Genomic DNA, 14886 nt, shown 5'->3' on the forward strand with positions numbered 1-14886 from the left:
GCCAATGGAATGTTGGCTTTCATTGCTAGGGGGATAGAATATAAAAATAGGGAGGTATTGCTTCAGTTGTACAAGGTATTGGTGAGACCGCACCTGGAATACTGCTTACAGTTTTGGTGTCCATACTTAAGAAAGGACATACTTGCTCTCGAGTCAGTACAAAGAAGGTTCACTCGGTTAATCCCGGGGATGAGGGGATGGACATATGAGGAGAGGTTGAGTAGATTGGGACTCTACTCATTGGAGTTCAGAAGAATGAGAGGCGATCTTATTGAAACATATAAGATTGTGAAGGGGTTGGATCGGGTGGATGCGGGGAAGATGTTCCCGATGATGGGTGAAACTAGAACTAGGGGGCATAGTCTTAGAATAAGGGGCTGCTCTTTCAAGACTGAGATGAGGAGGAACTACTTCACTCAGAGGGTGGTAGGTCCATGGAATATGCTGCCCCAAAAAGCTGTAGAAGCTACATCATTACATAAATTTAAAACAGAAATAGACAGTTTCCTGGAAGTAAAGGGAATTAAGGGTTATGGGGAGCGGGCAGGAATTTGGACATGAGTCTAGGTTCGGATCGGTCATGGCCCTGTGGGTAGCGGAGCGGGCCCAGGGGCCGTGTAGCCTGATCCTGCTCCTATTTCATGTGTCTAATTCTGTTAGATTCAGGAGATGGTTCTGTGATAGTAGATTGGCGGTTAGGATCAGATCAGCCATGATCTTATTGAATGGCGGAGCAGGCTCGAGGGGCCGATTGGCCTACTCCTGCTCCTATTTCTTATGTTCTTATGTAAAGTAAACTGTTTACCGTTTGCTTTTTTTTGTTGTAGACACCATCTCTTATCTCCCAGAAGTCAACCTCTTCTGTGATCTTCCCCTTCATACAATTGACTGCCTAAAACTGAAGAAATCATGCATAGTCCTTGAATAGCAGTCACTAACATGGCCCTGGATTCCAAGGTAACATGAACACTAAACAGGAGTGGGAAACCCTGGCTATATCCTCCCTGCCTGCCCTTGGCAGCTGAGACCAATGACTGGCCTTCAATATCCATTTTAATGGGTGGACTTACGACTGGGTGTGAACTCCGGGAGAAGCAAATATCAAAGGCTGCATCAAAACGGTCCTGCACAACACCGGTGGGAAACCAGTATGTGCTTTTTGCAAAAATGTTTATTACATTCAAACTCAGGTCACCTAGTACAGAGTCCAGCTATTGGACGATGGAAGCGAATCCAGCAAATCCAAGATCATATCAGTAGTGATGCCATCAGCAATAGCGCGAACCTCAAGAAATTTAAAGTGGATGTTATAATTGCTTCTGCTTTCCATATTTTGAGTGATAACTTTAAAACTGATTTTGCAAAAATAAAGCCCAAGATATTACAATTTTAATTAGTTAGAGAACGGAGGCCTTTCCTGCGTTTAAAAAAAAAACATTTTAGCACTTGGGAATTTTTTTTTTCCTTTGTTGCCTGGGCATTAAGCATCACCTGTGAGGACAGTTGGATGGGAAGAATTGCACTCTGGTTACGGAGCATGCCTGATTCTTCCCTCCTTTAACTTCAATGGAAGGAAGATTACATGGGCTCTCTTCCTGGGCTGTGACCATCCCTGCCGGATTGTCCTCTGAGATGCTTAACAGCCAGGCAGAAAAAATGAAAATCTACCCTGTGCTGTCTAATTTTGTACCGGCTTAGTGTTCCTGAACTGAATCATTATTTTTAGCAACTAAAACTTTAATCATTGATGAACAGCATAAAATCTTAGCACGAAAGAAATTACTTTTGTTTAAAATTGTAAAATTATTCAAAAAATAGTACATGATGTGGTATTGAGAAAGTCATTCAAATCTGATTCTGTCTGTCGTGCAGGCAACCATTAACATACCTAGGGGGAAAAATTGGGTGTCACCCCTTCTGGGGTGCGAACGTCGCCGGGGCGCTAATTTTAGCAGCCCGAAAAATTTGGCGCCCCTCCGCCTGAAATTCAGTTGCAGCGCCCCAAGCAGGAGGTAGAGCGCTACTGGAAGTGCTCCACCTCCTCCTTGGGGCGCTACAATTGAATATTGTGGTGCTACGTGCAACAGCGCCACGTGCGTCGGCACGTAACGGCACATCATTGCAGGCCTCCCTCTCTTGATTAAAGAGGAGGGCCCTAGCGCTGCGAGCACCGGGGGGGCTTGCTGGACCACCGGGAAGCGGGGTGCCGTGAAAACAAGAGGAGTGCTGAGCTGAGCGATCGCAGCCGGCACCCCGAGGAAAAAAGGGGAAGGGGGCAGATGCTGGCAGTCGGCCAAAAAAAATGGCCGCCCGACACCTGCCCCTTTTTACTAGCGCCGTCGTTGCTGCAAAAACGTCCCCTGACCCTGTCAGACATATCGTCCGGCGATAGGTCGGGGCGCAAGCGAAGTTTGCAGCCGGGGCGCAAGGGGGCGCTGTGCATGGCGATGACAATGAATTTCACAGGAGGCGTTAGCGGCGTCACGCCGCGCCTGGGCGCTTGGGGATTTGCACTCCGTTAGCGCCCTCCGGGGGCACCAAGGAGAGGCACAAATCAACCCAATTTTTCCCCCTTACAGACTTAAAACTCATCTTAAGGATGTTATAATGGGTCGGATATTCTGACCCCCACGGGTGCGTACGAGGTGTGTAGGGACACATAGGGGCCTCGCAAGTGCCGGTTTCAGGCATGTGAAGCGCATGTGCTGAAAACCGACACTTGTGATCTGTCAAGAATCCTCTTGACAGATCATCCACTTGCCCGGGAAAAGGGCCTCCACGGGTGGAGAGTTGTACTAACCTCTGCCCACTGAAAACCTTTAAAAATCTTATGCCTGGTAAAAGCATGTGTAAGGCCTGTTTTTACCATCATAAGTGTTTAAAAAGATTTTTAAAATTTCACTCATTTATAATTTTTAAATACTTTTAAAAAAGGTAAGTTTATATTTAGCCCCATAAAAATCTTTAATTATTTTCTCAAAAAATTTAATTTTTGTTTAAAATATTTAATTTAATGCAATTTTAACTAATTTTAAATATGTGATCTTTTAAAAAAAATGTATTTAATGCTTAACTATGTTTTTAAATGTGATCCCCATTCGTACTTCTGACAGATCTGCATGGAGAGACCTGTCAAAAGTGTGAAGGGGGATTCCGTTCTTTGATTGGTTCCCCATGGCCCACGTCATCCCAGGGGAGCTTGCAAACCGCCTGCGCCCCTGGGGTACCTGGGCCTCTGTGCATTTCGTAGAGGATTGCAAGCCTCGGAACTTAGGCAGCCAGCAGGTAAGTGCGTAGATTTTTTCCGATCTCAGGCATTCGCACACAGGAAGCTTCCGATCGGAAATTCAGGGCCAATATCTCTGAAAAGAGAAGTATAGAAAAGTGAATAGAGATTTTAAAAAGCTGGTAGATACATATTTTTGCATAGGCGGTTTGTGTAAAAGGCATTGCTAATAATAACTTGGTTACTCAACATTTAGTTAACTAGAGGTCAAATTAATTATTGATCCATTATTTAGGCAATCATTAGGCAATTCTTGTGAAAATTGACGGAGAAAAGGACCTGGATTCACAATTACTTCTAGTGGTTATACATACGATGCCTCTTTTGGTTTCTGCTTTGTCTTACAACAAACTGATTCAAGTCAAGTCAAGTCAAGTCAAAAGACCCAGTCACACCTTGGCTATCAGCATGACTGAAGTACAACAATTGGTTGGAAGCTCATGTCAGAGATAAAAAGGACTAGACAGGAGATAGTTTGATGTATGTTAAACCTTATTTAACAATTTCTACAAGACCGCCATTGGTGTCATCATTCATTGCCGATGATTACAGTATTTTAAGAGAGGAATCCTAGACAGTGGGAACTGAGAAGCTGGAAAATAATGACTTCTACAATTTGACAGCTTTAGGCCTGCAAAATCAGTTTTTAAGTGAGCACACAAAATATAGAGACAAGTATAAAATCCACTTGAAATTTCTTAACATTTGAGTTTATGCCAGTGTTATCAATAATCATATAATACCAGATTTACTGAATTTATTGTTGTAGCATAGTAAGTGGAATATGCAAGAACTGAACTATGGACAAGTTGACCTTATTTTGAGTCTTAGTCTGCAATGACATTTGGATTTTGGTTACCCAAGGGAGTAAATCTGTCAGTTTTGTTTGGGTCATTTGAAGGAAAGAAGATAAAGTGATTGTGGAAAGTGTTATGAATCTGTGGCTCTTCCAAATCTTTATTTGTGATCATGGCAAATTGCAGCATCCATGGGTGAAACTAAATTCTTTATGAATTGAAGGTTAGAATTTAAAATGGGAATAGCATGTCTCAAGGCTAACAATATAACCTGGTGCCTTCAGGTTAAGCACCAGAGGTTGTACGAATGCAGATCATACACTTCTGCTCTCTTTTATAATTGGAAAGAACATATAATGCTGGGTAAAACTGCAGATCAAATTTATTACAAGAAATTAATTCACACAGAGGCATAATAACACAATTGCACAATGTTCAACGTACACTTTACAATTTCCCAAATGAGAATAACGTGTTCCAGAGTTTGAGGGCTGTCTTCCAGAATCTTTAAAGAGAGTCCTTTGTTGATGTTTTACCTGGAATGCACCTTTCTGCCCCATGGAGTCCTGTCTCACTGGCATGAAGTAGAAAAACAGTTAAACTGAAAGGCCTGAACATCTTCGGACTGCTGTTTCCTTTGAAATGGATGCCAGTTTCTTTGAAGGCCATGATCAGGTTCTTTCTCAACAGGTCAGTAATTATAATATTAATTATTTCTATAACTGAATCACAGCCCCATCTCTGTTAGGTGCGATATCAGGTTTAATTAAAAAACCTTTTGAAATTTCTGTCTAGCGTAACACCCTTTTAACAATTCTGGCAATCACAGACAACAAACACTGTTTCTTCTCTCAGCAGTGAATCTGTCTATCTCTCCATTTTGATTCCAAGCTAAAACATGAAAAGGGACACATTTCTAACTTCCCCCCCGCCTCCTCAAGTTAACAACTATTCTCCAGTCAGTATCGTATATTGCATTACCAGCAAGTCCTGAGACAAAGGAGATCCTTTAAGAACGTAGTTCAAAGAGTTTAGCAAAGGTAGTCTGGAGGACGAGTTCATGGAATGCATTCAGGACAGTTTCCTGGAACAATACATCATGCAACCAAACAAGTAACAGGCTATTTTAGATCTTGTATTGTGTAATGAGACAGGGTTAATTAGCAATCTCATAGTAAATGATCCTCTGGGGCAGAGCGATCATAATATGATAGCATTTCACGTTAAGTTTGAGAATGACTTGCCTAAGTCCGAAACTAGAGTCTTAAACTTAAATAAAGCCAATTACATAGGTATGAGGGGCGAGTTGGCTAAGGTAGATTGGAAAAATAGATTAAAAGGTATGACGGTAGATAAGCAGTGGCTAGCGTTTAAAGAAATATTTCAGAATTCTCAACAAAAATACATTCCATTGAGAAATAAAAACTCCACGGGAAAAGTGATCCAACCGTGGCTAACTAAAGAAGTTAAGCATAGCATTAGATTGAAAGAAGAAGCTTATAATGTTGTGAAGAATAGTAGTAAGCCTGAGGATTAGGAGAGTTTCAGAAACCAGCAAAGTATGACCAAAAAATTTATAAAAAGGGAAAAAATTGAATGAGAGAAAACTAGCAAGAAATATAAAAACAGGTTGTATGAGCTTCTACAAGCATGTAGAAAGGAAGAGAGTAGCAAAAGTAAATGTTGGTCCCTTAGAGGTTGAGATAGGAGAAATTATTATGGGGGATAAGGAAATGGCAGAAACATTGAACAAATATTTTGTATCTATCTTCACAGTAGAAGACACAAAAAGCATATCAAAAATGGTGGGGAACCAAGGGTCTAATGAGGGTGAGGAACTTAACAAAATTAATATAAGTAGAGAAAAAGTACTAGAGAAACTAATGGGAGTAAAAGCCGACAAATCCCCTGGACCTGACGGCCTACATCCTAGGGTTCTAAAAGAGGTGGCTGCAGAAATAGTGGATGCATTGGTTGTGATCTTCTAAAATTCCCTAGATTTTAGAACAGTCCCACCGGATTGGAAGGTCACAAATGTAACACTGCTATTCAAGAAAGGATGGAGAAGACGGTCTGCAAGGTGCGGGATTAAATGGAGTGGACTTGAATGTTTTATTTGGGAATTTGGAAAGAGTTCGAATTTGAAGAGGGGGAAGAAGTTGCTGTTTTTTGCCTGTACTACTTGTAGTGCTTTGTGTTACAGGTAGATATTTACTTTCAGTACCCTTAACTTAATCTAGATCTGGTGTGGAGATGCCGGTGTTGGACTGGGGTGGACAAATGTAAGAAGTCACACAACACCAGGTTATAGTCCAACAGTTTTATTTCAAATCACAAGCTTTCGGAGCGCTGCTCCTTCATCAGGTGAAGTCCTCACCTGACGAAGGAGCAGTGCTCCGAAAGCTTGTGATTTCAAATAAAACTGTTGGACTATAACCTGGTGTTGTGTGACTTCTTACATTAATCTAGATCAAGTAAGTAGTCAGGAAACTACATTGTAAACTAAGTTATCTAATTACAAATTTAATTTAATCCAATTAAATAGATCAAGGTCATATAGGGATGGCAGTGCAGGCGGTGTGCCACAACTGCAGCATGTGGGAGTTTGTGGAGATTATTGTGATCCTGGACAACCACGTTTGCAGTGAGTGCCTGCATCTTGAGGAACTTCAGCTCAGAGTTTTTGAGCTGGAGTCTGAGGGGCAGACATTGCGGGGCATCAGGGATGGGGAGAGTTACCTGGACACTTTGATCCAGGAGACAGTCACTCCCCTTAGGTTAGGTAGTGGTACAGGTCTGGTTAGTGGTCAGGGACAGGAGGGTGTGACTGCAACTCAGGCAGGTAAGGGGACCCCAGGTGCAGAGCTGGAGGAGCCTCAGCATTTGCCCTTGTCCAACAGGTATGAGGTTCTTGCTGCCTGTGTGGATGAGGGAAAAGCCTGTAGAATGGATGAGCAAGCTGACCATGGCACCATGGTGCAAGAGACCATTCAAGTGGGGGGGGGGGGAGTGAAAAGGAATGTAGTTGTGGTAAAGGACAGTATAGTCAGGGGGATAGATACTGTTCTCTGCAGCCGCGACCGAGAGTTCCGAAGGTTGTGTTGCCTGCCCGGTGCCAGGGTTAAAGACATCTCCTCGCGGCTGGAGAAGAACTTGGCGTGGGAGGGGGAGGATCCAGTTGTCGTAGTCCACGTAGGAACCAACGACATAGGTAGAACTAGGAATGAGGTTCTGCTGAGGGAGTTTGAGGAGCTAGGATCCAAATTAAAAAGAAGAACCTCAAAGATAATAATCTCTGGATTGTTACATGAGCCACGTGCAAATTGGCATAGGGACAAACAGATTAGATGTTTAAATGCATGGCTCAAAGATTAGTGTGTGAGGAAGGGGTTTTGGTTCATGGGGCACTGGCACCAGTACTGGGGAAAGAGGGAGCTGTTCCATTGGGACGGGCTCCACTTAAACCAGGCTGGGACCAGTGTCCTGGCGAACTGAATAACTAGGACAGTAGACAAGGCTTTAAACTAATGAAAGGGTTGGGGGGAGTAGGGCGGGAGGAGTCAGGAAAGAGTAAATTTAAAAGCAGCGAGAGAAATGTCAAGGCTCTAGAGCAGAGTAGAGTTTTGGGTAGAAATAAGCAGAGTGGTTCAGGAAGGGACAGAGAGAGTAACAAAGGTAATAAGGCATCAGTGACTAAGGTGACATCAGGGAAAAATAAATAAGTCAAAGCTAAAGACACTATGGCCTAGAAATTGGGTTTTGGCTTAGCCAGGGCTTTAGCGCCGGAAGTTAGTGCCGGCGCTAAGTCCCCTGCGCGCGCCAAAAATTCAGTGGCGCCGCGCCCAAACGGCTGCCGGCGCTACTGAAGGGTCTTTGCGGCGGTACATCGGCGCTAACTGCCGTTTCGCGCCGCAATTCCGGCGCTGCGGCACCCGATGCGGTGCGGTAGGCTGGGGACGTGCAGGCCTCCTCCTCCCGTTAAGGAGGAGCTGCCTGCACCCGGCCGCGGCCCGCGCAAATCAGCTTAAAAATGAGCCCGGCACCTCGGACAAGTGCCGGGCTTGCATCTGTTCCGGGGGGGGGGGAGAAGTCCGGGGAGGGAGCTGCGGGCAGGCGGCCGGCGGGAAAGTGGCCGGCCGCCGCGGGGCCTTTAATGCGCCGGCGCAAACTGGAGTAAGGCACCTCTGCCAGAACGTTGCTTGCGGCTGCCACGGGCGAGGCGGCCGCAACTCAATTTCGGAGTTCGGGCGGGTTACCACGGCAACCGGGACGCTGCGCACACTGATGACGTCATCGGTGCCGGCGCAGCGCTACCGGTGCAACGCCGATTTAGGGCCCCAGGGAATTTTTATACTGGCCATAACTCTGGCGCTAGTCCCTCTAGTGCCTCAAAAGCGGCGCTAAAGCTAGTGAATTTCTAGGCCTATATCTGCATGTGCAAAGCATTCACAACAAAACAGATGAATTAATAGCGCAGATAGAAATGAACAGGTTTGATCTAATAGCCATTAGAGAGACGTGGTTGCAAAATGGCCAAGGTTGGGAACTAAATATTCCAGGATACATAACTTTTAGAAGGGATAGGCAAAATGGAAAAGGAGGAGGGGTAGCCCTAATAATAAAGGATGGGATAAAGACAGTAGAGAGAAAGGATCTTAGCTTGGAAAATCAACAAGTAGAATCAGTTTGTGTGTGAGCTACGAAACAGCAAGGTGCAGAAAACATCGGTGGGTGTTATTTATAGGCCACCGAACTGTAGTTTTGTAATGTAGGGCAGAGTATAAATCAGGAACTTAGAGGCACATGTAACAAGGGTAATACAGTAATCATGGGGGACTTTAATCTACATATAAACTGGGCAAACCAAATTTGCAGTAATAGTGTGGAGGACAAATTCATGGAATGTATGCAAGATAGTTTTCTAGATCAGTATGTTGAGGAACCAACGAGGGAACAGGCTATTTTAGATCTAGTATTATGCAATGAGAAAGGGTTAATTAATAACCTTGTAGTAAAGGGGCCTTTAAGGAAGAGTGACCACTATATGATAGAATTTTATATTGAGTTTGAAAGTGACTTAGTTAAATCTGAAACTAGGGTTTTAAATCTAAACAAAGCAAACTACGTAGGTATGAGGGGCGAGTTGGCTGAGGTAGATTGGGAAACTCCATTAAAAGGTATGACAGTGGATGAGCAACTGCTAACATTTAAAGAATTAATACATAATTTACAACAAATATACATTCCTTTGAGGCACAAAAACCCCACAGGAAAAGTGATCTAACCATGGCTAACAAGAGAAGGTAAGGATAGTATTAGATCAAAGGAAGAGGCTTATAATACTGCCAAAAAGAGTAGTAAGCCTGAGGATTGGGAGGGTTTTAGAATTCAGCAAGGGAGGACCAAGAAATTGATAAAGAAAGGGAAAATAGAATATGATAGTAAACTAGCGAGAGACATAAAAACAGACTGTAAAAGCATCTATAGGTATGTAAAAAGGAAAAGGTTAGTGAAAGTAAATGTGGGTCCCTTACAGGCTGAGACAGGAGAAATTATAATGGGGAATAAGTAAATGGCAGAGAAATTAAACAAATACTTTGTGTCTGCATGGAAGAAGACGCAAAAAGCTTCCCGGAAATAATGGAGAACCAAGGGTCTAGCGAGAATGAAGAACTGAAAGATATTAGTATTAGTATGGGAGAAATTAATGGGACTGAAAGCCAATAAATCTCCTGGACCTGATGACCTACATCCTCGGGTTTTGAAAGAGTTGGCTATAGAGGCAGTGGATGCGTTGGTTGCCATTTTCCAAAATTCCATAAATTCTAGAATGGTTCCCGCGGATTGGAAGGTAGCAAATGCAACCCTACTATTTAAGAAAGAAGGGAGAGAGAAAATGGGGAACTACAGACCAGTTAGTCTGACATCAGTAGTAGGGAAAATACTAGAATCTATTATTAAGGATGTGGTAATAGGGCACTTAGAAAATAATAATAGGATTGGGCAGAGTCAACACGGATTTATGAAAGGGAAATCGTGTTTGACAAATCTGTTGGAGTTTTTTGAGGTTGTAACTTGCAGAATAGATAAGGGGGAACCAATGGATGTGGTGTATTTGGATTTTCAGAAGGCATTCAATAAGGTGACACACAAGAGGTTATTAAACAAAATTAGGGCTCATGGGATTGGGGGTAATATACTAGCATGGACTGAGGATTGGTTAACGGACAGAAAACAGAGTAGGAATAAACGGGTCATTTTCGGGATGGCAGGCTGTAACTAGTGGAGTACCGCAAGGATCAGTGCTTGGGCCTCAGCTGTTAACAATCTACATCAATGATTTGGATGAGGGGACCAAATGTAATATATCGAAGTTTTCTGATGATACAAAGCTGGGTGGGAATGTAAGTTGTGGGGAGGATGCAAGGAGGCTTCAAGGGGATATAGACAGGCTAAGTGAGTTGTAAGGCTCGCAAAATTATACAGATTCCCCCAAAGTAAGAAAAGTAGAGATATTGGACTGTTTGAAATAATATTGGGCCAAATGGGACCTAAAATCAAAACCCCAGGAAGATTTGGCTAGTTTAAAAGGCATGTTTAGGCCTGTGGAAAAGTGCAACAAAAGGAATGGGTTGGACACGGTGGGACAGACAGATTGGGCATTGAATGGGCCAGATTGCCTGAGCAGGGAGACAGAGGAAAGGGCCATCTTAGACTGGGTATTATGTAATGAGAAAGGATTAATTAGCAATCTTGTTGTATGAGGCCCCTTGGGTCGGAGCAATCATAATATGATAGAATTCTTCATTAAGATGGAGAATGAAGTAGTTGACTCAGAGACTAGGGTCCTGAATTTAAATAAAGGAAACTATGATGGTATTAGGCGCGAGTTGGGTAGGACTGATTGGGGAATGTCACTCAAAGGGTTGACGGTGGATAGGCAATGGCAAACATTCAAAGACCGCATGGATGAACTATAGAATTTGTTCATCCCAGTTTGGCATAAAAATAAAACAAAAAAGGTGACTCAACCGTGGCTAACAAGAGAAATTAGGGATAGCATAAGATCCAAGGGGAGGGCATAAAAATTGGCCAGAAAAAGCAGTAAACCTGAGGATTGGGAGCAGTTTATGATTCAACAAAGGAGGACAAAGGGATTAATTAAGAAGGGGAAAATAGAATATGAGGGTAAGCTTGCAGCGAACATAAAAACTGACTGTAAAAGCTTTTATAGATATGTGAAGAGAAAAAGATTGGTGAAGTCAAGCGTAGGTCCCTTGCAGTCAGAACCAGGGGAATTTATAATGGGGAACAAAGAAATGGAAGACCAATTAAATACATATTTTGGTTCTGTCTTCACAAAGGAGGACACAAATAACCTCCCAGAGATGTCGGGAAACATAGGCCTAGAAATTCGGTGGGGTTAGCGTCCAATTAGAGGCGTTAGAGGGTCTTGCGCCGGAATTATAGCTGGTAACGAAATTGCGTTGGGCCCTTCCATCGGCGTTAGCCGGTAGCGCTGCGCCGGCACCGATGATGTCATCGGTGTGCGCAGCGTCCCGGTTGCCGTGGTAACCCGGCCCCAAGCCCAAATTCAGTTGCGGCCGCCTCGCCCGTGGCAGCCGCAACCAACGATTGTTGAAAGGGATGTTACACACCTTTGCGCCGGCGCATAAAGGTGGAGCGGCGGCCGGCCGCTTTCCCGGCGGCCGCCTGCCCGCACTTCCCTCCCCGGATTCCTCCACCACCCCCCCGCGGCACTGATGTGTGTGGCCCGCGAGCCCGGCTCTTCCCCGAGGTGCCGGGCTCATTTGTCGGGCGAATCGACCGGCCAGCGGTCGGCTGCAGGCAGCTCCTCCTTAACAGAAGGAGGAGGCCTGCAGTACCCCAGCCTGCCGCACCGCCTCGGGTGCCGCAGCGGGGGATTAGCGCCTGAAAACTGCACTGAACGCCCATAGTGAGGCGCAAAAACCCTCCATTAGCGCCCGCCGCCGTCTGGGCCCAGGGCAACTGAATTTTCGTCGGGCGCAGCGGCATTAACGCCGGCGCAAAATTTCGGGCGCTAAAGCCCTGGCGGACCCACAACCGAATTTCTAGGCCATAGGGTCTGATGAAAGGGAGGAACTGAAAGAAATCAGTATTTGTAGGGAAATGGTGTTAGGGAAATTGATGGGATTGAAGGCCGATAAATCCCCAGGGCCTGATAATCTACATCCTAGGGTACTTAAGGAAGTGGCCCTAGAAATAGTAGGTGCATTGCTGATCATCTTCCAACATTCGATGGAATCTGGAACAGTACCCATGGATTGGAGTGTAGCTAATGTTACCCCACTAATCAAAAAAGGTGGTAGAGAGAAAATGGGGAATTACAGACCGGTAAGCCTGACATCTGTAGTGGGAAAATGCTAGAGTCCATTATAAAACATGTAATAGCGGAGCACTTGGAAAACAGTGGCAGGATCGGTCAAAGTCAACATGGATTTACTAAAGGTAAACCGTGCTTGACTAATCTACTGGAATTTTTTGAGGATGTAACTGGTAAATTAGATAAGGGAGAACCAGTGGATGTGGTGTATTTGGACTTTCAAAAGGCTTTTGATAAGGTCCCGCATAAGAGATTAGCGTGTAAATTTAAGGCACATGGGATTGGGGGCAAGGTATTGCCTTGGATAGAGAACTGGTTGGCAGACAGAAAGCAAAGAGTTGGAATAAACGGCTCTTTTTCCGAGTGGCAGGCAGTGACTAGTGGGGTACCGCAGGGATCGGCCCTTGGACCCCAGCTATTCACAATATATATTAATGATCTAGACAAGGAAACTAGATGTAATATCCCCAAGTTTGCAGACGACACAAAGCTGGCATGTATGCTGTGAGGAGGATGCCGAGAAACTCCAGGATGATTTGGACAGGTTGGGTGATTGGGCAGAAGCATGGCAGATGCAATATAATGTGGATAAATACGAGGTTATCCACTTTGGTGTCAAAAACAGGAAGGCAGATTATTATCTGAATGGCAATAGATTGGGAGAAGGGGAAGTGCAACGAGACCTGGGTGTCCTTGTGCACCAGTTGCTGAAGGTAAGCAAGCAGATGCAGCAGGCGGTTAAGAAGGCAAATGGTATGTTGGCCTTTGTAGCGAGGGGGTTTGAGTACAGGAACAAGGATGTCTTGCTGCAGTTGTACATGGCCTTGGTGAGACCACATCTTGAGTATTGTGTGCAGTTTTCGTCGCCTTATCTGAGGAAGGATGTTCTTGCCATGGAAGGAGTTCAGCGAAGATTCACCAGGCTGATATTTGGGATGGCAGGAATGACGTATGAGGAGAGATTGGGTCGATTGGGCTTGTACTCGCTGGAATTTAGAAGAATGAGAGGGGATCTCATTGAAACTTATAGAATTCTGATAGGACTGGATAGACTAGAGGCAGGAAGGATGTTCCTGATGGTTGGGGAGTCCAGAACCAGGGGTCACAGTCGAAGGATAAGGGGTAAACCATTTAGGACAGAAATGAGGAGGAATTTCTTCACCCAGATAGTGGTGAACCTGTGGAATTCTGTACCACAGAAGGCAGTGGAGGCCAATTCATTAAATATATTCAAGAAGGAGTTGGATATATTTCTTAAGGCTAAAGGGATCGAGGGATTTGGGGAGAAAGCAGTGACAGTGTACTGAATTTGGATGATCATCCATGATCGCATTGAATGGCAGAGCAGGCTCGAGGGGCCGAATGGCCTACTCCTGCTCCTATCTTCTATGTTTCTATGTTTCTATGCTGAAACTAGTTAAAAGCCAATTAAAAATAGATGGGATCATCCCCGAAACTCGATGAGAATTTAAACATATTAAAATTAACGAGCCTGCCAAAATTAACAAAGGACCAGAGGAGATTTGGCGGTCAGGTAAGCCAGGCCTCAAAACAGTATAATTGAGGCCTGCTTTGTTGTGTCCGTCAGTAGTAATACACAAGACTGCAGGAGAACGGTACAACAGGTGTTTACTCAACGTGGCTCGCTCTGGAACTGAACTGTACAGATTACTACTCAGTGCTATATACAGGTGTGGTCACTGCCGGTACTACAGTATACATGAGCTGTAAAAAGTAGTTCCCCCCTTAAAGGTATATACATTACAATTCCTCCCCTTTTAGATTAACAGTACCATAACACTCATTTAACAATTAAATATCAAACTAATTACAATTAACACTTTTAACATACAACATCAGCTGAAAATAGTCCATTTATATATTCAGTCTTTGGGGAGGCTTCCTGATCCTTTCTGGATAGCGCCTTTCCCGAGTGTCTTGCTCTAGGTGCGGAGGCGATTCTGGCCCCCTGTCGTCGGTTGGTTCATCAACTTCCGATGCTACTGTTTCTGGGGTAGATGCGACCTGTACGTCGGGTTCCTCACCAGGTACGTATGGGCGAGACATGGGGTTGACTTGTTCCTGTGACTCTAGGATCTGGTCAACATGGCGTCTCACGATGTTCTCCCCAACGTCCACTGTGTACATTAGTGGGCCTTGCCGTGTGCATATATTTCCTGGCTGCCATTTTTCTGTTCGGTAGTCGCGGGCCAAGACTGGTTGCCCTACATTGAAGCTCCTTGTTGGCTTCTCATGGATGTGCTGGAATTGCTTACTCTCAACATCTCTTCGTACGTTTGGTCTGAGCAAATCCAGGCGAGATCTTAACCTTCGGTTAAAGAACATCATGGCCGGGCCTGGTTGGTGACTGCATGTGTCGCATTCCGATAGGTGAACAGGAAATTGTCCACCTTATGCTGCAGCGGAATGTTGTCATT

This window comes from Somniosus microcephalus, chromosome 12, assembly GCF_052327205.1.
Source record: "Somniosus microcephalus isolate GS21.2 chromosome 12, FLI_Smic_1.0, whole genome shotgun sequence".
Lineage (NCBI taxonomy): Eukaryota > Metazoa > Chordata > Chondrichthyes > Squaliformes > Somniosidae > Somniosus > Somniosus microcephalus.